The sequence below is a fragment of the Pteronotus mesoamericanus genome, unplaced genomic scaffold (assembly GCF_021234165.1).
Source record: "Pteronotus mesoamericanus isolate MK-2021 breed Mesoamerican mustached bat unplaced genomic scaffold, CSHL_Meso_final contig_90, whole genome shotgun sequence".
In the NCBI taxonomy this organism is placed as follows: domain Eukaryota; kingdom Metazoa; phylum Chordata; class Mammalia; order Chiroptera; family Mormoopidae; genus Pteronotus; species Pteronotus mesoamericanus.
This window is the reverse complement of record NW_026555277.1, coordinates 16,465,976-16,492,346: the sequence shown is the minus strand read 5'-3', so window position 1 is coordinate 16,492,346 and position 26,371 is coordinate 16,465,976. Positions and strand designations below refer to the sequence as shown.

General features: G+C 42.0%; 1 protein-coding gene across 1 annotated transcript in view; it reads right to left on the bottom strand.

The window, feature by feature from the left end:
• Nucleotides 1–15,424, bottom strand: part of PLEKHM3 (pleckstrin homology domain containing M3) — a 167,013-nt gene extending 151,589 nt beyond the window's left edge. The window contains exons 1-2 of the mRNA XM_054585747.1: nucleotides 15,263–15,424; nucleotides 13,207–13,375 (exon numbers count right to left, since the gene is read on the bottom strand). The gene's annotated coding sequence lies outside the window, so the exon portion shown is untranslated. The remainder of the gene's footprint in view (nucleotides 1–13,206; nucleotides 13,376–15,262) is intronic.
• Between the last annotated feature and the right edge of the window lie 10,947 nt (nucleotides 15,425–26,371).

The following is a 26,371-nucleotide window of genomic DNA, read 5'->3' as shown; positions in this document are numbered from 1 at the left end:
TTTTAGTGGCTATCTTTAGAATCACTTGACATTGTTTTCTTTTACTCCTTTTTCCTTTGTTGTCAGTACTTCTGGCTTATAGCCCTCTCTCCACATCACGATTATCTCCAGCAATAAACAATACAGACAGCTGCTGCTTTAACAGCCGTCCTCCCCCAAAAATCACTCCTTAGTGTAATAAATGAATGAACAGACCAGTGTGAGAAACCCAGTCTTTGCCTGTATTTGCACAGTACAAATTAAATAGCTAAAAGGAGTTACTGAGAGCAGCAGTAAGTTATTCATTCCTTGCATATTTTTTTGAGGCAGCTACTGTGCTCTAGGCACTGGTGATACAACAGTGAACAGAGTAAAGTCCTGCCCTCGTGGGACTGTACTCCAGCAGAGCACTTACTGTCAGGCACAGCTCTACGTGCTTTTGCTGTCCGGCCTCATGTGCTGAGGTACGGTGAGGGGGCTGAAGCGGCCTCCCTTGCCCTGCATGGATCCCATCCATCCCATCCCAAATCCCAGCCCTCTATGAAGTCTTTCCTGAGGAATCAGTCCCTTTGAGTCTGTCTCTTCCCTGAATGTCTGAAGCATCACTAAACAAGTCAACTTTGTAAACTGTCTTTTCCACCTCAGTTAGACTATAAGGGCATGTTCCTTATCCATGCCTGTGCCCCCCCCCCCCCGATGAAGTCAGCAAGGTCTTCCTCCTCTGAGTAACACAGCAAGGTAGCTCCTCCTCCTCCTCGAGTAACAGCCTCCACATCACTCCTCTGAACCCTTCAGACTCTCCCCAGTGGGACAGGAGATAGCAAAATGTAAACAGCCAAATAATAAATAGTTTAGGCTTTGTGGGCCGCACAGTCACTTCTGCAACTATTCAACTCTACAGCAATAGCGGGGAAAGCAGCCACAGACAGACAACACGGAAATGCATGGGCATGTCTGTGTTCTGGTGAAACTTCATTTACAAAAGAGGCGGTAAACAAAATATGGTATATCCATACAATGGAATATTATTCGGCCCTAAAAAGAAAGGAAATCCTGTCACATGCCATAACACGAATGAACCTTGAGGACCTCATGCTAAGTAAAATAAGCCAGTTACAAACAGACAAATACTGCATGATTCAATATACATGAGGTATCTAAAGTTGCCATGTTCATAGGAGCAGAAAGTAGAATGGTAGTTACCAGGGGCTGAGGGGAGGGGGAAAGGAGCAGCTGCTGGATGGGTATTGGCTAGAGTATCAGATTTGCAAGATTAAGTTCTGGAGATCTGTGTGTTAGGGTGGTAATGGAAGCTCAGCCCCAAGAATCCCAGGAATGCATCAAAAGGTAACAGGATGGAGAATCAGTGTATTGCCACCTTCTAACGGGAAATCCGCTGCCTGCGTGCTCACTGGGCAAGGCTAACTGACAGGATGAATCCAGCAGTCCTCCCACTGAGAGGCAGAAGCAGATAGGAGCAGCAAGGCCAGCCCAGCCCACACAGAGATGCCATGTTCTCCCATGCTGTTTGGTCAAAGTACCCTCTTCCTCCCACTGGACTAAATGGCTTGTAATCAGAATTTAATGAGGGCTGACTGGGTGTCTGGGGCCACGTAACTTTAGAAGCAGCTGGACTATGGAGAAAAATGCTGTGCCACGGACACCTAGGGTAAACTTTCTGCCGATCCTTTTCAAATCAAGGGCGATTTCAAGGATGGTCAGCACATGTGGCTTTCACATGTTCTTCACTTTGGTTAAGGCTGTGGCTCACTGAGAGTTGTCTAAGACTTACATAACATGAAGGACCCACCACCAGAGGATCTGACCTCAGTAAGATGACATTTCTGGACCATGAGGCTACAAGAGGTTATGATTTTTCGTGGTGCCTTTTGTTATAAGGACAAAGTAAGCATGTTGGTGAAGTACAGATAAGCCACAAGCAGCTCATAAGGAAATGGTGCAAATGCAGACCTCACACAAAGAGCTCAGGGGTATTTCAGAGGAGAAGGACAGCTGGGAACACGGGTGGAATCCCACCCGTTTTCATGGGCCTGGCCTGGCAGGAACATTCAATGGCTACATTGTATACAAGTTTCAATAAATGAGAAGTTTATTGCCATGTAATACATAGGAAGTATAACAGCTTTGTAATTTGTATACTGTTTTTTTCTTGTTCTAAAAGTAATACTCATAGAAATTTTGGAAAATAGTGACAAACATAGGAGGGAAATCAGTCATGATCTTATAACTCAGAAAGAATAAGTCAATAGTTGTGCTTTTGTGCAATATTTAATTGGAATCAGATTATATAAACAGTTTGGGTACACTGTTGAAATGTATGCTCAAATGGCAAATGCCTGTAAATACTAACCTTGAAAAACATCCCAGAGTGCTCTGCGCCACCTACACCTTACAACCGGACACAGGACCCCACTCCACTGAACTTCTCCTCCACAGCCATCCCTGGACCCCCTCATCCCACGCCCACTGTGTCCTTCAAAGTCCCGAGCCTCCCTGATGCTCTTAACTGGCCCCCCTTCAAGCATTTCCCGCCTGCATCACAGGCACCTCACCCTCTTAGTTTTCCTCTCATTCTCAGTCTCCATCTTCCTCCTTTCCTTACAGGTTCCTCACCAAATGGGGGCATTGCCTGAGCTCTCTTCTCTGACTACAGCTACATGTGCTTCTTGAATCAATTTATCTATACTTTTGACTTCAATAATACTTCTTTGTTCACGCTTCCCAAAGTGCCACCTTCGGGTTCAATCTCGGGCCTGGCTTCTGGTCCTACGTTCCCAACTACTTGTAGGACCTTTCTAACTGGCAGATCTCATGACAAAATTAAGCTCCATTTCTCTAAAATCATAGTCAGTTATTCATTCAATAAATATTTGCTGAGTGCTCTCAATGGGCCGGACACAGTTCTAGGCCCTGGAGAGACAGTAGCAAGTGAAATCCATTGATGAAACTTTCACTGACTGCAACACCCAACTCTAACCTGACGCTTTAGGCCTTTCACAACCTTGGCCTGGCTTGCCCATACGATTTCCCACTCTTCTTCCACAAAATATACTCTTTTCCTTTACATAGGAATGTTATTGCTCAAAAGCATTTCCCAACTCCAAGACTTGGCTTACAGTTATCTCTTTGGTACTCTCATGTAGGTACTATTATCCCATTTTACAGATGAGGAAACTGAGGCGCAAAGATACATAACTTGCCTATAGTCACATACCTACCCTACTGGACTTACGTCAAATTGAGAACAGCAATTTTACCCTATTTCACTTATATAACCCCCACTGGGCCTAGAACTATGGCCAGTACACAGTATGTGCTCAGTAAATATTTGTTGAATGGACAACTGCATAAAAAGTATGCTTGTAAAGCACTGACACCTGCAAATATAAATACCACTCACTCTAGCTTTCTGACAAAGGTATATGTGAATTCATTATAGAGTCGTCGAAGTAAAATTTGACATGCTTTCCAAAATATTATATTGACTTGAGCATTTACATTCTGTCTTGGGAGAGAGAGCTTGTAAGCTATTGAAACCAAGTTTTAAAATAACATGGCAAAGGTCAGGTAGCAAAAGACCTTACTCAGACCTTTTATAGAAACAAAAGCACCTATGCAGCACTTGGAGATCATTTTGTAAACGACTCCAAATCAGTAACTTAGCTCGTCTCATTTTCCAGCAGCTTCGGGCTCAAGCTCTTTCCAATACCAGTAAGGAGACATTCCTTTGAAATACCCTCCACCCCCAGCAATCAATTTAAAACATTTTTCAGTACATCTCCATGCTTATTTATTGTTTGCCACTTGCAAAATCATTGAGACATTTGATGCCCCAAGATGTTTTCCCAGAAACCAAACTAAATATAAGCAGCGTACTTCAAATCTCAGGTTGCTTTGTTATTGAAGGGAGCAATGTTGTTATGCCCCTGGGTCAACCACGGGATTGAAGAGCCAAGGGTTCTGATTGGGAAGCCCGTTTCATAAAATGGCCAGAGTTCCAGTATGTCCTACTTTTAGCAACAAGACAGACTCAAACTTCAGTTGTATAAGTGTCTAAAAATGCAGACTTCATGTTCTGCATTGCCTTTTACCTCCATGGCAGGGAAGAATGATGTAAAAACGGACTGAAGAGCCATTTAAATTATCTTCATCCCAGGTCAGAGGGATGGGTGAAAAAGGTGAGGGGATTAAGAAGTACAAATTGGTAGTTATGGAATAGCCATGGGGATGTGAAGTACAGCGCAGGAAATAGAGTAGCCAAAGAACACATAAGCATGACATATGGATATGAACAATAGTATGGGATTGCCTGAGGGAGTGAGGAGATTGGTGGAAGGCGGCAAAGGGGGAAAAATTAGGACAACTATAATAGTGTAATCAATAAAATATAACTTTAAAAATGCAAAAAAAAAATTATCTTCATCCTAGGATTGAAAAGAAGACGGTAGGAATTTCCACCATAAAAACCACCGTTGATGGAGTCAGCCTCCAGCTGCAAAAGGGAATAACTGACCCGTATCCATGAAGGTGCCACCAGAGCAAAGCCAGATGGCATGGGCTAAATGGGTGACAGACTGGAACACCTGAGGTAATGACCACCCCCGAGGAGGCGCACTGTGACCCAGATATGCGAGACACCCAAAAAGAGTTAGGGAAGTAGCTTTAAATTTAAAGATGTCACCAGCTTATATAACTATTTACAATCTCCCACTTGAGGCTGTGTAATGGCGGCTATGTTTCCAAACCCAATAGGACCAAATTCCATCCAATGTTCTCACAAAACTCTTCAAATTCAGTTAACATGAGCAAAAATCACTTGGCTTTACTGAGTATAATCATCTATACATGCATGGCTTAGAGTATAGTTTACAAAGTGCTTGATAAGCTTCTTGATAAATACATGTAGTGAACTCATCCAAGAGAGGTGAATAAAGTAGCAGGACTATTTTAAAGATGATGAAAGAGAGACCAAATGACTCATTTGTTGTCAGCTGAAGTTCTCATGGGAAAGAGAAAAAACTTCCTGGAACCCCTGTCTAATTACCGAGTCTTGTGAACCACCCAAGTTCAATTGCATTTTAAATCACTTTAACTTGCTCAGGGGCCCTGGTGTTAGAAGGACCATAAACAAGGAGTAAAGCTGAATCCAACCCATGAGCTACCCAGTTTTGAGTTTATTCAATGGGGAGAGGTGTAGCAACGGGAAGAACACAAGTTTCTGACACCAGAAAAGGGTTCATGTCCTAGCACTGCCTTCCATGCTGAATGACTTCCAACAAGTCAGGCTGACTCGGGTCTCCTGGGGCCTCCTCATCTGTAAAATGGAAGTCCTGCCAATACCTGCTCCCCTACCTTAGAGAGTTGTAAGCACAAATGTGGATAATGTAGGTAAAAATTCTTTGTAAAACATCTAAAACAATTGTTATTCCTATTAGAAGCTAGCTGATTCCTAACCACACAACCATTTATACCCAACAAGCATTTTTGAGAGGATGGACCAAGTACCCAAATGCTATGTTAGATGCTAGCAACACAAAACTCAGCTCCTGTCCTCCAAGAGCTAGTTAGTTAACTGGGAAACAACACAGAACCAAGTATAAAAAGGTGCCTTAACAGAAGTAAGCAAAAGGTGTTATGGGAGGATAAATATGGAATCATTACTAATCAAGGGACAATAAAGGGTCTTAAGTGATACAACACAATCAAATGACACAATACCATGTATACATACAAAGATAACTTCTGTTAAAAGACAAAGGAAACAAACATACAAACAAAACCAACCATACTTGCTCTAGAAATGATACTTCTGCCATGAAGCTGTCAATGTAGAGTAACAGCTTTAGAGGTCCCACCAAAGAGTGAGCTTGAAGCGAACTGCAGACTGCGCACATGGAAGGGGAGAGTGCAAACGGCCTCCTCGCAAGCTGTCCCCGTCTTCTGACCCACAGAAACACCTGGTCAACAGAAGGCCTTGGCTAGGTAGCTGGGATGTTATGAGAAATAAGTAATTGCCTCACTTCCTGTTGACTTTAATTCTTTAGGTCACTGCAGCTGACAGAAGGGAGTCTACTTACAATTTTAACCCTCAAAACAGTAACCAGCTTATAGGTTAGCACATATTTACAAAACTGCCTCCTATGGGTATTTAGGGTGAATGTACATGAGAGGTAATTAACTGATTTATTTTTCTTTCTCTGCCACACTTGCACCTGATGGAAGGAAAAAAAAAAAAAAAAGCATGGGTCTTTGCTAAATGGCATCTGGAGAGAAACAACCCATGATAAGATCAAAAGGTGACTCACTTACATGAAAGGACAGACCCACACAGTGGTGATGGACTGCATCCATGGCCCCTCCCTCCCTTTTGGACTTCATCTGTGACAATGACGTTGACTACAAAGCAGCCTCTTAACAATTCTGTCCAAAAATAAGCAAGGCTGGCGAAGGCAGACAAAATACTGTCCTTGACCCTCAAAGATAAGGACAAGGTAAGGCAAAATAGCAGGATGAGTCTTTGCTATTTTACTATGTACAACATGAAGGCCAGAAAACATCTGCCCATCATACAGGACAAAGGGAAAGTTTACAAAGTATGAGGAAAAACAATAGGAACTATATCTTCGCCTCCAAATCTGGGTCTAAATTTCTTTTATTATAGGTTATTAGTAGTGTGGAATGAATTTTTACAAAACAGTCCTGCAGCATATAAGCATTCTGGAGTTGAGTTCTGGAACTCTGATTGGCCCATATATCTTTGTTTTGATCTGACATTAGAATGACAGGCATAGGACAGTTGAGACTCAAACAGTTGCCCAGCATCAGGCACTACTGTGGTACGAAACTCTAAAAAATGCCCTGCAGAGGACTCCTTCAATGAGGATGGGTGCATGTTAAATGTGGAATGATGTATCTAATAAAGTATTTTAAACAATAAGGATAACTCTTATAATTCCTAAGCCAAGACCAAGATTAAAGGAGTCATGGCTAATATTTATTGAGTACTTAATAAAGGGCAGTCATCACTATGGTAAGCCCTTTAGCTGCATTATATTGTTAAATCCTCACAACAACCCTATCAAAGAGCTGCTATGATTATTACCAATTTAAGTAAGGAAACTGAGATTTAAGAAATAAAGTAACTTGTCCAAGGTAATATGGCCAATAGGTAGGTAGAAAGGACTCTAAAATGTATATATAGTCGGTCCTATGTGAAAATTCATAGTAAATTAATTGCTTTCAGATAATATAGCTAAAATTTTACACACATGATGCTTTGAATTTTAGTGTCAAACACCAGCAACTTTAATACTTATTTTTAAATATTTCTGTGTGTTAATCCCACAACTCACAAAGTTAATTGCTAAATATCATCTTTATGTCCAAGGAAAAACTTTATACTTATATAACTTACTAAAAAAATCACCTCTGTAATACTTCTGTGTCATTGTAAGTTCTCTAAGGGAATAGTGGATGAGAGGTTCCTGAACAAACAGAATAAAAGGCTGCTCTCTAACTAAACAGCTAAGCTCAATTCTCTTAGTGACCTTGGACACAATACTTGGAATGCCTGCAAGCGTATAACTGTGACTTCATTTAGGCCAAACAAGTGCTTTTGCAAATGTTTACATAGTCCTAATTGCCCAAACCTTTTACTAATGTTTCCCTAAGACATCATTTTTCATTTAGCCAATAAATAGAAACACTTGTAAAAATGTTTGCTTTTAAAAAACCTGGAAATAAGTGTTTGTGTCAAAAGAATTAAAAGAAATAGTCTCAAATTAGATGTGACTATAGATAATTCAAGCACATTTTAATGCTTAAAGCATGTCCAAATAAATTGCCTCCTCCTAAAACCAATTTAACTTTTTTTGGGGGAGGGGGAGAGGTGATGGCAGGGACAAATATCAATGTATAAATAAAATAAAAAAGTTGATCCACAACTTTCAATCTTACTTCTTAAGTGTACTAAAAGACAATATGCCCAGGGTTTCCTATGACTACACTACAGTGAAAATACAGATATTATACCTAACTTTTCAGTGAAGGGCAATTACCTTTGGATCATAAGATCTGGAATTAGAACATGTGAGTTTGAATCTTCCATGTACTACTTCCAGATGTAGAATTCTGGGCAAGTCATCTGAACCTGAATTTCAGATGTAGGTCAAATAAGGATACCTGTCCTACCTTCCTCGAAGGCTGATAGGATGTAGTGCTTTGTGAATTCCAAAGCAGGATACAAGGTGGCAGCAGGGGTTGTCTGTATGGTACCTGGGAAAGGGTCACCACATTCTCTTTCATCTCCTCCCATTATAGACCAACAAACCGGTCTATAAAAAGAGTGCGCTGACAGGAATTAGTTTAGGAAGCTCCAAGATAAGGTTTTAATTTACTCAAGGGTTCCTTCTGCAAGATTCACAGCAGCGTGAGTTGCTATGCATCGGCTTTTCTGGTGGTCCTGGAGGGAAGGGATTCCATAATGCAAGAAGCAGGATGATTCAAAAGGAGTACTTCTTCTCAAAGAAGAAAAAATAAGTATGCAAAACCCTCTCTTGTCCCCCAAGTTCTTCCACAGCTAGGATACTTCTCCCTCCTCTCTTTTTCTTCCCAGTTTCTTGAAAGTCGTCCCTTATACTTTCTGACTCCATTTCTCACCACCCATTCCTCTCCCACAGAAGCAATCTGGTTCCACCCCAGCTGCAACTGCACAGGCAGAGGTCACTGACAGTTTCCTTATTGCTAAACCAGAGACTTCCCACTCCCCACCTGACCGACACTCAGCAGCATGTGACCTATTGACCACCCATTCCTTGCACTGTTCTCGTGAGTTCACTGGCAGTCTCTTTGGTGTTTCTCCTTTATCTCTGGATGCTCCTTTCAGTCCCCTCTACAGGCTCGCCTTCCTCTGCCCACATCATAAATGAAGGTACTGCTCCACTTCCCCCATAACCTTTTAAAGAAGTTCCTCTTCTGCCTGTGATCTTCCCATTCCTGTGGCTTCAGCTACAATCCACGTGGTAGATCAGGAACAGACTGTTCTCCTGGGCTCTAGGCTCACATATGCAACTGCCTGTGGTTGTCCCCTGACTCCTAATATGCACAAAACCAAACTCCTTGTCTTACCCTCAACTGGCGCCTCCCCCTGCCATTCTCTGTATGGTGAAGGCTATCATCTACTCCAGAAAGATGAACTTCACCCTTAACCCTTCCGGCTCCCTCACCTACAACCACTCCAGATCGGCAAGTCACATTGATTCCACCTCTACAGGATGTGCCAAATCTATCCATTTCTCTCCTTTGTTACGGTCTTAGTCCAGACCCAGCTTTGCCTTCCGCTAATCCGTTTGCCACACCGCAGCCAGAGTGGGCTTTCTGAAATTAAAACCCTGTTATCTTCTGGATAAACCATACACTCCTTGCCACTGCCTTTAAGAGCTCATGGCCTCTTACCTTCCTGGGCTCATCTCTTTCATCTCCCTCCCCACATCCCAGCCTGCAACGCACAGGCGCACAACTTGGCTAATTTTAATTCAGCCTTCAGGTCTTTGCTGAGGTATCACTTCTTCCCTGACCGCCTCGACATCCATTTTGGACCCCCCTCTTATGTGTTCCTGCAGCACCCTGATTTCCTCAATTAGAATACTTCTCATGCTGTGTAAAATGGCCCAGTTACTTGACTGTCTCCCCCATCAGACTATGAGCTTCATGAAGGCAAGAGTGTGCCTATTTTGCCCAAGACTGTATTCCTAGCTCCAGGCACAAGAGCTCTGTGCCAGAGCACAGAGAAGTGCTCAGTTCTTACTTGTTTAATCTACGAATCAATGAATCATTAAGGGTAGAAGAGAAATTGTTCTGGAAAAGTTAAAGTGCTGATAAAAAAGGATCAAGGATACATGGGAGGAGATCATTTAGCTAATTTCCTGGAGCAGAAAAACTGCTGGTTACATTTCTGACATTTTCTAACCCATAATACATGTTCCCTATTCTGTGACCGAAAATCTATATTTATAATCACATATACAGACCACAAGATGAAGTGGATATTTAGCAAATTCCAAGTTAGATAAATTTCCAAAAGTAAACTAGATAAGGCAGAACAGGGCAGCTTTAGTTTGTACTGAATTATAAATTGGTCACACTAATCAAGATAACTGAACAAATAAATCTCTACCACACTCATAAATGTGGCATATAACCAGGGAATTCAGTTTGAAACACATAACTCAAATTAACAGTTAATGAGTATTTGAAAAACAAACAAAATGTTCATGAAAATAGCAAGCCTGACATCTCAATGCAATAGCCTCTCTATTTTGACTTCGGTTTCTGCTCATAACTCATGTTGCCATCAAGATTAATTATACTCATGGACCAAATAAAGTTCTTACCTTGTTGTCAGTATGAAGGTGAATTATGTGGGCTTTTTATTGTCTAGCTGGTAATATCTATAGTAGCCAATGAAAGAGCAAACATCATGCATGGAATTTACTGCTGGTGGTCATTTTTATCACATTCTCACTCAGTACTCTGTCCTCTGATTTAGCTCCAAGCTTATGAACCAAATGCAAAATCCACTCTAAAAGAAAAAAGAAATCCCTTGCTAGATATCCCTCCAAACGGTTTCTTTTAAGGTGTTACTGTTTCACATAGAGAAAACTGGCACTTGGCTAGCAGCCAATGGGGCAACACACTCCGTACTTTTCTGCAGGTGTGGGAGGTTAGGGTAAAGTGAAAATAGGAAAGGGAGCCCGTGGGGAAAGTGAAGGAGCAGCTGGGGCTGGCGCTCCTGGAAACTGTCCAGGGATGGAATATCATCAAAAATCTGCCCAAGGTTTCTGTTAAAATCAGGTCTTCAAAAGCTCATAATTAAAGTAGTACCCATCTACCTGCCTGCTTCTCAGTATATGAATGTATGACTTGACTTTAAATACTAGGTTATGCACATGATTAAACAGGAATAGCGTACATCAAGTATCTGATAAAATATTAGCCTTGGATGTTTTTTAATGCAGATGTTACTAGCCTAGGTTGAGCTTGGTTTTCCTAGTTATAACATGCAGGGGGTTTTTTTTCTTTTGTTTTGTTTTGGTTTTTTTTTTTGCAAATGGTTACATATCCATCATCGTTCTTTATTTTCCACTTGTATAGGTAACTGAGATCCATAGTGCAAACCCTAAAATCCATGAATGTATGAAAAAATAAAGACTTTTAATAAAAATTCAACCAAGCACCTTCTTTTCCTATTAGTTCAGTATAGTGTTCAGTGACTTTTCCCACCACAAAGCTTTCACTGATTATTGAGAAATATCCTGTTGAGAAATAAGGTATCTGACTTTATTTTCAAACTTTCCAACAATATTTACGAGGTCTATCCACAAAAAGTCCAGCCATTGTTAATATACTGAAAACAGTTTGTGTGCCATAGATGTAACCTGGTATCCAAGGGGAGTGGACTGGAATGTGCATACATGAACAATGATGACTTCACTGTACTAGTCAGTGGGGGCAGTAGATGCCATTGAGTGAGCATGTGTACTGTTTGGCCATTGTGTTCAAAATGATTGAATGAGTAGAGCAACAAATCTGTACCAAATTTTGCGTTAAGCTTGAACATCCCCCCATGGAAACTATTCGGATAATTCAGAAGGCCACAGCTATGGGCAACTGGTGATTGGCAACTTCATCATGACAATGTGCCTGCTCATGCATCATGTCTTGTGCAGAGTTTTTTGGTGAAACATCAAATCACCCAGGTGACTCAGCCCTGCCACAGCCCAGATTTGGCTCCCTGCGACTTCTAGTTTTCCCCAAAACTAAAATCACCTTTGAAGTGGAAGAGATTTCAGACTGTCAAAAAGATTCAGGAAAACACTGTGGGGAAGCTGATGGCAATCGGGAGAACTGTGTGAGGACCCAAGGTGCCTGCTCTGAAGGGGACTGAGACATCATTTTCCCATAGACAGTGTTTATTGTATTTTCTTCAATAAATGTCTCCATTTTTCATATTATATGGCTGACACCTTCTGGACAGACCTCGTATCATTTCCTATCCCATAGTTTTCCTAAAAAAAAGAAAATCACTTTCTGCAACATATTTAAGTTACTTAATGAATTTTTATTTTCTCCATTATTTGACTGGACAACGTTTTAGATTCATTGTATTTCCCACAGCACAGAGACTTACTTAACAGCTTTCAAAATAATGTTTATGGACTACTGTGATTATACACAATTACTACATGTTCATTGTTCAACATTTTGAAAATACAGAAAAGTTTAAAAGATAAACAATGCCTATTCACCCTTCAATGGGAAAAAGCACTGCCGCATTTTGGCTCTTTTGGCCCCTTTCCTATGTAGGTAGATCTGTGTTTTTTAAACATAGTTGAGAGCATACTGTAAATACAGTTCCCTACTCTATTTGCCACCCATTTAACAATAATTGATAATCACCTTTCTATAGTTAAAATCTTCATAAATATCCTTTTATATGTCTTTATAACACTGTATCTTTTGACGATACCATAATTTATTTTAAACTGTCCCCCTGTTGTGGGGCATTTAGACTATTGCCAATATCTGACTTTTCTAGCCAAAACCATTTAAAACATTTGTGAACATTAGTTTTTAAAATATTTCTCATGAGTTCCTTTGAATAGATTGCTAGAAGTGGAATTACGGGATCAGGAGGCAGGAGCATTAGCGAGGTTTTTATACACTAAGGCAACAAGTTTTTCAGAAAGGTTATATCATTTGCACACCCCTTATAGCACCTGAGAGTGTCTGCACACTTACTAACGTGGAGAGTTATAATTTTTAAAAATCTAGGTAAATTTGAAAGCTGCAAAAATGGACCTTGCTAGTGCTTCCAATCCATTTCTTTGATTAATGGTAAGAAAATGCATTTTCATATGTCTATTAGTCATTTCATTTTCTCCTCTCTGGACAGCCTGTTCCTGTCTTTTGCCCATTTTTCTATTGCTACGTAACACGTTTTCACAACCTTAGTAGCTTAAAACAACACCCATTTTGTATTTCATAATTCTGAAGGTCTGAGTCTAGGTGGGCTTATCGGCATTCCCTTCTCTGGGTCTCTTTCACAAGGCTGAAATCGAGGTGTTGGCCAAGGGGGGCTCTCAATGACAGACTCAGCAACAGAATCCAGTTCTAAGCTCATCCAGTTTGCTGGCAGACTCCCGTTACCTGTGGCCCTAGGTCTGAGGCTCCAGTTTCCATGCTGGGCCACCTTCGGTAACTCTAGGCCTCCTGCATTTCTCAGGGCAGCCTCTGTTCCTTCTCAAGTGTCCTCTCCATCTTCAAAACAGCAACAGCATGTTCAGTCCTTCTCAGGCTTCAAAGCTCTCTGATTTGCCTGGCCAGAGAAAATGCTCCATATTTATGGGCTCCTGTGATTGCATCAGGCCAACCCAGATAATTTCCCCACCCTAAATTTAACTGTGCTACACAATACACAGATCAAGGGATATTACACCATATTACAGGTTCCAGGGATTAGGGCATGCAATCTTGGTGTAGAGGCATTTTTAGAATTGTGCCTGCCATAGACTCTTAAGTATTATTTTTTAAAATAATTTGTGCCCTTTATGATGTCTCAACTGCATGAGTTTTCCAAATAAATGAACCTTACGGATGACGGCCAGAGTTGCATTTTTCACAATGGCAAAAGCAACTGTGGATGGGGCTGCTGTGTGCTAATAAAGATTCTGAATATATATCTTTATTAATACCGGTACTTTTTAAAAATTTTAATTGTGGGAAAATCATATAATACACGTTATATAAAATTTGCCATCTTAACCATTTTAGAGTGTACAGTTCAGTACCTTTAAGTATATTCACACTGTTGTGCAACCAATCTTTAGAACTCTTCATCCTGCAAAACTGAAACTCTATACTCATTTAACAATTCTCCATTTTGCTCCGCCCCCCAGCTCCTGGCAACCACCATTTTACTTTCAACATTGGTATATTTTTACTTAATGTATTTATTAACAATCACACATACAGCAATTACTACATGCACTGTCTAAGCACTTTAAAATATTAACACATTTAATTCTCATAGCAATCCTATGCAATCAGTACTGTTATTATCCTCATTCTACAGATTAAGAAACATAGTAAGTGAACTGTCCAACATTACAAAACAGGAAATGGCCAAGAAGGAATTCAAACCCAGTCTGGCTTTATAGCTCTTGCTATTAACCATTACATTGTAAAAATATTCATTGTAAAGACAAACTCATCAGGCATTAATAGTATTTCCTTAATGTATACAATTTAAAAGTACTTGTGCAATTTAACTTAATATCCTTCTACTAACTAAAATTGAGATTATGTGACCAAGGTCCCACATGTCTATTGACCTTTTAGCCCAATTATGGTTAAGGCATTTGAAGTTAATGAAACAAAAACTGCCTTGTATTTATTTTAGGTACTCTAATTATAACTTACATCTAGTATCTTATAATAAAATACCTTATGAATGAATACAAATCACAAGTCATTGTGACTACTGAAATTAAAATATTATAGGAAAAACCCCCAGGTGTTTCTCTTTTCCAATGAGGAAAAAAGAAAAGGAGGGGGGAAAAAAACTTCCAAATAAGTTTACAGCACATAGCTCAACCTCAGTTTAAGCTGGGAAATTCAAATATGTCCTGCTTTACAAGCTACAAATCTATATCAGTTTAATTTGTCATTCATTTGTACATCTTAGTAGCCTTATTTCATTTGAGGAGTAGGTCTCAAATTTCCTTCTCCTGAATTTTTTAGCTTAGTAATTCTCTGAGAGAAGACCAAATCATGCTTGTCATCGGTTACAGAGTCATTTACGGTACATTAAAAATGAGGGGAGTCAACAGAAGAACAATAGTTGTTTCTCTAGGCGTCCCAGATTGATGAGAGTTCAAAGCTCCGCTGAGGTTTGGCTTCTTGGACCCAGGGGAGGAAGCGGGGAGGGCGTTGGGGGTACTAAAAACAACGCACAGAAAGAACACTGCTTTCTACTTATATATCTAATTGACAAAAATCACCAGACAAGGCATCATGTAATTTCCCATCACCCATTACCCACTGCATTGTAGTGCAGTCTCCAGAATGAAATAAAAACAGAGCGCGGAAGAAACAGCAGAATCACCGCCACCCTAGGGCGCTTCTCAGATATTTACAACCCTGTCATCCCCCCACCCTTCCCCCAATGGTCAGCCTGGCAGCACAGAAGCAGGTAGATGCTCACCTGGCCCCTGGCTGCTTCTTTCCCTTCACCTGCTGGGCCTGCAGTCTACTCCTGGCTGGGACTGGGCTTCAAGAACCCGCCCGACTCACGATGACAGCCGGTCTGGCCGCGAACCATCCCCGCCCGGCTCCCTGTTTACAAGCGCTTCTCACGGTCCCACTCTTAAACGCTTCCTCCCAGCAGGCCGGGAAGCGAGACCCGCACACACAAGGTTCCAGGCGGTGAAGACACGTCCTCCCTGCCCAAGGACCAACCCGTGAAGCCTGGCCTCCCAGCTGCACCCGCCAGGCCTCCTACCTCTTTGTTTTCTGATACAGTTTTCTCTACATACATTTTGAAAACAATGGCGTGTGCCCCCCAGTCTCCTCATTGCTCCTCCCAGCACCTAAGTGATGTTTGCAGTTGGAAACTTTCACTTGGATCGGTTTTTAGCAGCTCCTTTGTGTAAGAGAATCACTCAGTTAAGTTTTCTGAAAATAGGCCTGTTAGAATCTGAAGATTGCTTCTCCTTTCAGGTTTCGAGTTGCAATGAAAATCAATTTTCACTGTCCGTTCATGTATCAGGTAGAAAGGGGATGGTTTTGAGGGGAGGTCTTTAACCTGCATTCAGATTCTCAACAAAGCAGAAACACTCGTAGGTGACCCAGGTGGTTCTTAGTGAAAGACTCCACCGACACGGACCCACAGTGAGTTTGGCCTCCTTGCAAGAGGATATAATGATCTTTCTGGATGACCTTACTTAAAGTCACTTGCCTTTTTCAACAATATAGCACACATCTTAGCTATTTTCTCAATTTATAATTACACATTTATGTACCTGTTTTCTTGGCTGTTTCACCTCCACTCAGCCTTGCCTATTATATAAACTCCCTGAGGGCAGGAACTATTTCCGTTGTACTCACCACCACATAATAGGCACAAAGCACAATGCCCATTCTATATATGTTTGAATGAATGAAGAAATGAAAGCAAATATATATATAGTCAAAGGAGGCCAGAGAAAGCAGTGTTATAGGAATTGAAAAATCTGATTTCCTCTCCCCCTTAATGATTAATAAGAAAACCTTTAACCATTGAATTTTTGAGAAAATATCTTCTTTGGTTGATGTTCAGAGTTTAAACACAATTAAAAACTGACACTGCAATTTGAGATGCATTTCTGGTTCTGTAAAGATAGTGTCTTCTTTTGCCTCAGGCCTTTTTAGTACTTCCGCTTTCTCTGATGAGAGCTCTCACCCCCTCCACCCCTTTATCTTGGGCAACTTTTCGTTGCTCTTTAAGAAACAAGTGACATCACGCCTCTCCTGGAAACCTCTGACAGAGGAACCTGTTCCTTTCATACACACCCAGAGGAACGCACAGGTTCCTCTTTAAATGCACTCATTGCATTATGCCAAATGCATTTGTATGTTCATCAGTCTTCCTAGACTAGTGATTCTCAAGCCTCAGGGTGTAACAGCATCCTCTAAAACAGTGGTTCTCCAATTTTAATGTGCAGGGATCCTGTTCAAATGCAAATTATAGTTCAGGAGGTCTGTGACTCGGCCTCCACACCTCGAATGAACTAACAGGTGACACCACAGCTCCAGTGCCAATGCCCTTGGATGCTTATTCAAAATGCAAATTCCTGGGTCATTACACACCACAGATTTTTATTTTGTAGGTCAATGATGGATAGGATGTTGAATTCTGTGACTTGAACAAGTGTCTTAAAGTGCTTCCAATATAAGTGATGTTCAACCAAAAACTTTGAGACCAAAAACTGCACTGAAAAAAAAAAAAGTTTATTGAGCCATACGCTAGCCAAATCCTGGGTCATGCAGTCTAAGCCATCAGCAGTGGGTTAGATGGAGAAGACAATGATGTTCACCATCCTGGGGTTGAAAGGGCTCTTTTATACAATGAGTTTGGAGAAGAAAAATGTAAGTTGTTTTGAAAGTATTGATAGCAGCTGTACGTTAGGAGGGCAGAAGAAGGTGAAGAAGGAAAAGGTCTGAAATAGGTGAATAGTCCCTAAGGAAGAGACACTTGTTTCTGGCTTCGTGGTGGGCAGCCCTCCAGGAAGTTCGTTCGGAAACACGATTAAGTAGCATTTGGTGGTGGGCTATTTTTTCTAAGCGATTGCTGAAATAGCTGCCTGGAAGTTAATTCGAAGTTTCAGGAATGCAGGTAGAGTTTTAATTTCAGCCCCAAGCTACTAACTGATTAACTTTCCTTGTTTCTTCCTCTTACCTCATCACAGAATATTTTTCTTTGGGAAAAACTATACCAGTCTATGAATTCTGAGGACCGGGCTCACTCATGCTTGGACATTTTTTTCCCACCATATATTAAGGACAGGGTAAGGCTCATAAAATGCATTAAAAAACCATATTTGCAGAATTACTGAATTTATTCACGATCACTAATCTGGCTCCCCAGCACAGAACCAAGGGAGTGATACCAGAAAAGGAATAAAAAATAAAGGCTGAGGACAGTCTCAGCTGGGCAGCGGTGGGCTCATAGGCCTCCATTTGGTCAGGAGACACTTTGCTTCTCTAAATTTAAAACATTTAAGTTCATGTCTCCATTCCGAAGGCTATCTACTATCAGCAGCCCTACTGTTTGTTTTTTAATACATCTTATTTTGCAGAGAAGTTTTAGATTCACAGCAAAATTGAGCAGAAAGAGGAGTTCCCATTTACTCCCCACCCCCTGCATGCACAACCCCCATCCCCCATTATCAACATCCTGCACCAGGGTGGCACGTTTGTTACAGTTGATGAGCATACACTGACACATCATTATTGCCCCAAATCCATAGGCTCACCTATCTATTTAGACCTGTTAGATCTCACAGTTGGTACCACCAATTAAATCCCTGTTTGCTCAAGGTAGTTTGAGTTGTTTTCCATCACAACTGAATGCATCTTGACTAACATTCCACCTTTCCAGACTTCTATCCCAAATACTGCTTTCCTCCCACTCAATAGTTCAGATTCAAATTCTTACCACTCCTAGTTACTCTTCCTTTCTCATTACCCTGCTTTAGGCCCCTCCATTATATCTCCATCTGCATCCCCTGAAGGGCAGCGCCCTTGTCTTATTCATATTTGTATTTTCCATAACACTTATTATTGTTCCTAGTAAACGATCTCAATAAATGTGCATTACAACAAAATGAAACACCAAATGACATGTAAGAAGATTTCATTAAGTTCTCTTCTTTTTAGCCTTCATTTACTAAAGTAATGGTCAAGCCAGGATTCAATAAAGCAATGCTGTCTTCCAAGAAATAAAAATCTCATCAAAAAATGTTTTAAACTTAATCAGGAGAATGTTGGTGCTCTTTAGAGTTTAACATTTACAAGCCAAGTATACCTCGCTTCATCTCCCCAAATACTCCCAAGAAAATGTGATTCAGCTATTCATTGAGAGCAATGCAATATAATTTGTTTGTTCTTGGATAAATTAAAAGCATTTGAGATGGAAAATGCTAAAGTCGTAAGTGGAGGCACTTGAAATAACAAAATGAGCCTGCTATTCAGCTTGTAGATACCCACAAGGCCATACCCATTGCTAAAATATTAAAATAGTTCACTACAGTTTTGTAACTAGCTTCTGTTCCAAGCTTCCTAAGTGTCTTAGTTCTCTTCCAAAGGAATCCCCACTCCATCCATCCTAATATCCAGCACCCAAAGGTTTAATACCTGACCCTATTTTGCTGGGAGGGTACCTACAGAACTTTGTTCTTTCATTAGGACCAGGATTCTACATGATTAGTTGATAGTCAAGCCATACATGCTTTTAAGTCTTGATTATCACTCTTACACTGAGTGAAAAGCCTTTAGCAAAGCAAAATATTCAATGATTTCCCACTCTACCACCACATACTATGCCTTTTTGAACCAGAAAGATCAATAATAAGTGAGAGAATCTTGCAGAAAAACTTATTTGATTGAATGATCTGTGGTGCATTTTAGTCATTCAACAAGCAGGTACTACAGGAATTTACAGTCCTCTATTTATGGGGTTGATGGCTTACATTTTGGTTAGTACTAACCAGGGGCCTCTAGTAAGAGCATACCTATTAAGAGAATGTTCAGGAAGTTAAAACCTTACACAAGGAAAATGGTCTCAGCCTTGATGTGGGAGGAAACCTTTTTGAATGTTATATTCTCAACGTCTTTCTGGGAAAAATCCTAGCATTCCTGATAAAATTCCTCAGCAATCTGCAAAGTTTAGATAAACTTTAACAGCATTAAGAATTCTTGCAGGCTGAGTTCCTGGGGAAGCAGACTCTCCGAGAGAGGTCAGCACGCAGGGAGAGCGTGGGATCAGCACGTGTGCGGGGGAAAAGGCAAGAGCAGAGGTGGGTAAAGGGCACAACAAGAGGATCCGCCAACACTATGTTAAGAAACAAAGTTCAACTGAGTAAATTTTAAAGACTTTATTGGCCGTAGTCAGCGATTCATGAATTGGGCAGCATCCCATCTAGCAGATAGAAAGGAACTCTGAGGAGCTGTACAATATGAACGTCTTTTATAGGCATAAGGGATCGGGAACAAAGAAAAAGCAGATTGGTTACAGCAAGTCACTTCCCTTCAGGGGTGGCAGGGGTCTCTCAGGCAGATTATGTCACTAGTGCTCACTAGGTAACTTCCGATGGATTGCTCTAAGATTCCATTCCTAGGAATGCCGAATCCTTAGTTAAGCATTAAGTCCTGATTTGGAGATGGGGAGATTAGCATCAATGATGCCACTTGGGGCTTGTTGTCTTGTTTTTAATACCTGAGAAGGCCTCAGTGACAGAGGGGCCCTTTAGAGGCTTCAGAGGAGTCCTGAACGGAGCCAAGAATATAGGGTGCTGGCAAACTGACTCTGAAAAACCAGAGTGGTTCTCCAGTTTCCATGGTGTAAATACCAGGTCAGCCTTATTTTAAGCTCTGGATGTTGTGTCACTGAACACGGAACTGGAGATGTGCACAACTGGGCCTCAAGAGTCAGCAGAAGCCTGCTCCGCACAACACTGACCCAAGTGGCAGGCCTTTACACACCCACGTCCATCAGCCAATGGCTGTGGGCCACGCTGGGAGGAGGCATGGCCAGGGGCAAGGCAGCTCTCTGCCCCTGATACAACCCCCGGAGGGGCTGGCCACTGAAAGCAATCCCCTGACAGTACTCCCAGCAGCTGCAGCAGCAAAGTTCTTTTTTGATGCGGGATCAGGGCAGCCCGTCACAGAGTCTACCATGCTTGTTCTGGAAAACCAGTCACCTGTCCACTCAGCGAACTGCCAGCCAAGAGTCCAGTCACTGTTCACCTTTAGATGGTAGAGCTAATATATAAACATATGGAAAGGCTTCCCGCTGTCTTAAACAGTCAGTATCCAGAGTAATAAAGGCAAAAGAAACTCCAGAAGTTCAGAACATTGGAAGGAAGATGGAGCTGCTCAGATGGACCTCTATTAAAAAAGCAAGGGTTTGAGTCTACCTTGCAGAATAAGTACAATAGAACTGAGGTAGAAAACAGAGGAGATCAAATAGAAGCTCCATTGCCTTGTGGTTAGAATCCTGACTCTAGCACTTACCAGTTCTCGGGCCATGGGCAAATTACTCTACTTCTTTGTGCCTAAGTTTTCCCATGGGTAAAGTGGGGATGGTGATAATAATAATAATTTAATAATGCTAATGACATTAGCTACCTCAAAGTGTTGTAATGTTATTGGAAGGAGCTAAATGTGAAGATACTACATTGCAGAGGGGTGTGTGTGTTCATCTATACTTATCTATATATGTGTGTATATATATCGATATTTATATATATGTATTATAAGAATACATGTATATATCACTCCTACACCCATACTTATATATGTGTCTATATATATATATATATATATATATATATATGTCTACATATACAGTATATCAATATCGGTATATATATAAGGGCTAAGTTTCATTTCACCAGAACTGGGCAGGCACAACCTGATATTTATAGGGACCGGGGAAAGAAAACAAATGGATGCTTTCAGCTTCCCACCCCAAACCCTGTCCTGCACCCCAAGACCACACACATGCCCGCGTAGACACCCCAGCTGCCTCCTTCACGTACCACTTCCCCAGCTAAAGTCAGCCCTCAGGTCTCTGAGGACACCCTGGCAGCGGGATCAGCCCCCAGAAAGTCAGACCTGGGGGAAAAACCCAGGCAGTCCTGGGGATAGACCTTGCGGGCAAGGAATTCTGAGACCCTGGGTGCCTGGTCGGTCTAGAAGGAGGGGGCTCCAGGTAGCCCCCTTCTTGGCCAGTGAGAGGTGCAGCCAGAGGAGAACCTACAGCACTGAGCCTGGGTCAGCAGCCGGCCCAGGCGCCCAGAGCTAAGGGCAGTGCTTGGAAGTTCTACTGGGGAGCAGCTCTTCTCATAGAGGTGTCCATCTTTAGCTCTTAGAGGATTATGATAAAGTAATCACGTCAGAGGAGAGGCTTTGCTGCAGTAGGAAAGGCTATGGGTTGGGCATCAGGAGGACATCTGAGTTCAGAGCCCAGCCACAGAGCCTGGGATCATGAATGACGCTTCTCAGACGCATCCCTCACAGCGCCAAGCACCATGATGGCTCAGAGTAAGATCTAATGAGCAATTTATATCTGTAATGTCGGAGACTATTGAGATTCCAGAATTCAAGTTGGTTTTGAAGAGTGATTTTATAAAAGAGTTGGGTTTCGTTTTTGTAAATCTAATCCAAGGGCCAAACCTGCCCAGAAACACTGGGTGTCCCTTTCCTTCCTTGGTGATCTGTAAGTCCCCTGTCACCTCCCCAAACATCTGAATGAACTTTCAAGCTATTTAGTTTTTTTCACCGGAATGAGTCTCACCGACACAAAAGAGCTCAATGAGCAAAACACTGAGTTCTTCTGTTCCTGCAGGATGAATCCTTATCTCACACATTTGAACGAATTATTATGCAAATCAAAGTGTTACTGTAGAGATAGATTGTCAGTGGTGCACAGACAAGAAAACAACATGTCTCAGGTAACTGTGAGCTTCTGCTTTTGAAAATAAACAAGACAGGAAATGTAAGTCATACAGAAGGAGCCCTATGTAGAAGCAGTTCACAGTCATTAAAATAAAAGGATATTTAAGTTAATGAGAGTGAGAACTGAGCGGAGCATCTCTTAGTTAACCCAAGTAGAATATTTCCTGGTTTATGATGTCTTTCTAGAACCCAGAACCAGAAAATGGCTCTTTTTGTCCCATTGGCTGCAGTGTAATCATTCTTCCCAGAGTTGTCAAGTTGTGTGTGTGTGTGTGTGTGTGTGTGTGATCACGTGCGTGCGCTTGTGTGCTGGTGGGTGATTTGTGAGACTCCCTGAGCTGCTTACAACTTGCTCCCATGTGTGTGTGATACTGGACTCACCCCCTTCTTCATGCTGGTCTGTGTTCACACTGGTTTTGTTAAAAAAGCTGTTGAATCAGGCCATTCTGGAACCCCTGAAAAAGTCCCTCAGTTAAAGATGAGCGAGTTTCAGCCAGATTTGATTTGCTACAGCATTTCTGAACATTCTTTTACATATTTTCATTACAAACTTTCTTGTCACTGAACTTATTTATACTGCTCTTGGAGAATTTGATCCTTCCTAAATAAGTTAAGGTTGGCCTTTTCCTACATGTTCTGTCCAGGATATAATGAGACTTTAAATATAACTCTGTAGCCTAATTACCAGGAAAAAAAGAGAGAGAGAGAGAGAGTTGCAAGTCTCAGGAGGGAGGGCCATATAGAGAAATATTCCAAGGATTTCTGTGTTTTCTCCTATTCTTTCTGTCCCTACTCTTTTTTTCCCCACATATATCAAGCATTCCACATTTTTTTAGCTCTGACCAGTAGACATGTACTGGAGTAACTTTATATTCTTTGCATGATTGTGGTTTGGGATTTGAAGTCCTTAGAGGACAGGCATAAGTTTAAAATCACATCCTGCAGAGAAATGACTAGTAAATAAAAATGTGAGGCATCTTCTGCAGGCATATGCGGGGCCCCCTGCCATTTTTAGGAAGAGATTTTCACCCAATAGATGACCCAGTTGACACAGTGATGCCTTTGATTTGTGGGGGAAGAACAAACTTATCTCTACTGTCCAGGTTTTCTGGCTGGTCTAACAATCAAATAGACAAGAGAAAGAATAATAAGAAAAGAATAACCAAATTTAATACATACATATGTGGAGGAACCCTGCATACATGAATGAGTCAGAGACCCCACGTGTACGTGGGGTTCAGAAAGGGGGACTGAGGTGTGTAAGACGTCCTGAGCTAGGGATGCGGTTAGGTCCTGAGCTAGGGATGCGGTTAGGTCCTGAGCTAGGGATGCGGTTAGGTGCCTTGGGAGCTGCAAAGGGTCACTGCAGGATGATAAGAAGAGCAGACGCTTAGTAAATAGAGGTTTCCCCTGAACTGATAGGTCAAAAGAAGTTACCTCTGATAATCTCTTATTATGGGCAAGGCCACTGATTCAAGTTCTTCTAGGTAGTTAAAGGTGGCGGGGGGGGGGGGGGGGGGCAGGGCAGAAGTTCCTCTTGAGCCAGAAGCTAAAGTTGCCTTTAGCTCAAAGTAATCTACAGACCACTGAGGCACATCTTAGGGTGGCTCCTTTTGGATCCCCACAGATTCCTGGGCGGAATAGGTTTATAAAGGAAGGGAGGAAAAGAGGAAGAAAGCAACATTTAAATGTGATCTCGACTATAAGCTGAGCCTTGCAACACACGCACATACACACTCACTAACACACACACTCGCTCACTCATTGGCACACAGACACACACAGAATTTGCTATTCTTCAGCTAATGGGATCGGCACCGCTTAAAGCAGACTGCTAGGTCATTGTCTGCGACCACAGCAAGAGAAACATTATTTAAAAGCCATTCAGACCCTAAAAGAAGCAGCTGAGCAGAGTAATTATCAGAGACTCTCCATTAACTAGGGCATCTTTGCTCTTTGTCTGAGTTGGTTTAATAAGGTTCACTAATGGGACTGTGGGGGAGGGGCACGCTAATGGTTCTAAAAAAGCTCCTTCTTGGCCCCTTTATTTCTGGGGACTGTCTTTAGAGATGCTGACAGTAAAGCCAGAAGTTACCATACTGCAAAATGAACTTCACAAAAACTTTGTGGGGACCCCTGCTGATTAGGATTCAGGTTTTCAAAATTAGAAAACATCTTTGTCTTTTTCTCTCTTCTATTCCAAGCTATTCTCCCCTGCCCCATCCCCATCCCCCACCCCCCACCCCCACCCCTTATTGGTCCTTGGCCCTTGGTGTTTGGGGAACTTGGCATTGGAAACAGCATCGCTCAGTGGTAATAAAGCAGGATGACAATCCTGGGCAATTCTTCAGTTTGCTGCTTCTACTCATTTTCCAGGGCTCCACTTCCCTAGAAAAGCTACCTGTCCCATGATTCCCTTCCGAATTTTAAGTTAGAAGTCAATCCCACGCTTACATTTTGAACTTGGGATGGCCACCTAAATGCAAACTCCTATTTTATTATCAGTCAGCTTTGTGATAAAGTCCTCACACACCCAGTTTTGCTGGAGGCTTGCAACTCACAAGGGGGACTCTCACACATTATTAGTTTTGCCTGGGAAGTGGCCCAAGCCGTCCACTCCTCATCTTCCCTGCTCCAGCCCTACATCAAGCTTCCGTCTTCCCTCCTGTGGATGACTGCTGTAGTCCCCTCGCTGGTCTCCCAGCAGCGCTCTTGCTCCACCTCCGCCCTTACTTAGTGAAGGTCTTTCTTCCCCTCTGGCAACACCTTGCACCGTGCTCCTCCCAGCCCTCTGCACAGACGCTGGGACCTCTTTCGGTGAATGAACTCAACAGGCTTATACCTGCCACCGGGCCTTTGCATATCCTTCTGCCTAGAACACTCTTGGCACTGGTAGCCCCCACTCAGCCTTCAGCTCTCAGCTCGGTCGTGAGATGTTCAGGAAAGCCTTCCCTTGCAGTCTTGGTAGGTTGACAGCTTCTGCCTCATGCATTTATAGCACCATATACTCCTTCTTCACAGCACTACTGCAATTAAACTCTTAATATTTGTTTGAATGGTTTAATATTAAGAACTACTCATGAGTAAGTGTCATGGGAATAATCACTAGCCCCATAAGCAATAACTATGTCTGTACTTGTGCATCTTTAGTACCCAGGACAATGTCTGTGACTGAGTGCTTCATAAATATCTGTCAGGCTTTAGGTAGTAATTCAAAGTACTGTATCCCACTTCTTCATGCCTGTTTTCAATATTACAACCGAAGTTTGTTTCCTGAGAGGTTCCCATGACTACTATTGATATATTTGGGAAATACCTATATCCCATATTTTTCCATATCAGTGTAGAGGGCCTGGTCTCCTTTCCTATGGGATCAAAGACTAATTTTCCAATCCTGGGGTAGAAAAAAGCCCATTCTTATCCCCATGAGTGGACCTTTATGCAGTAACATAGATTCACAAGGCACAAATAAACACACACAAGCTCTAATCATGCCTCCTGTCTCCTCAAGACCTGGTGGGAAAGAGAATGGGGTGTTTAGCCCACGAGGAAGAGGAAAATCAAGGCTTGAGATTCTCAGCACTCTAGGCATGCTGGCATAGAGATGGGTGGGTAAGATTTTTCCGGTTGTCTGTGGTTCCCAAGAAAACAGGTGACTTTCTCTACTGGTTGGAGAAAGAAGAGTGGGCCTCAGCAGGTATAGAAGACCTGCGTGGACTGGGTGTGCGTTCTATTTCTCAAGCTGTTCTGGACAGGTGGATGTCAGGCTGGCCCACATGGGGCCTGCTGAGCGTGCCCTGACTTGCATTGAGTTGGATCAGGCATCTGTACAGTGGCCTGACCAGGCCCGCATATCCCATCCCTCCTTTTAAAAACTAAAGCTAGAAGTCAATGGCACACTTGCATTTTTCCACTTAGCTATGGCCACCTAAATTGAGGCTCTATCATAATCGAGTTGCGTCAGTGAGCCTCAGGATTCCACTACTTGCGGGACAGCCTGGAAATTAAAGAAAGTAAGTCTTTATTATAAAGTTATGTTTTCAGAGAATCTGAGAGCAGAAGGAATCATCCTCCCGAGGCCAGTAAGTTTGTGTAA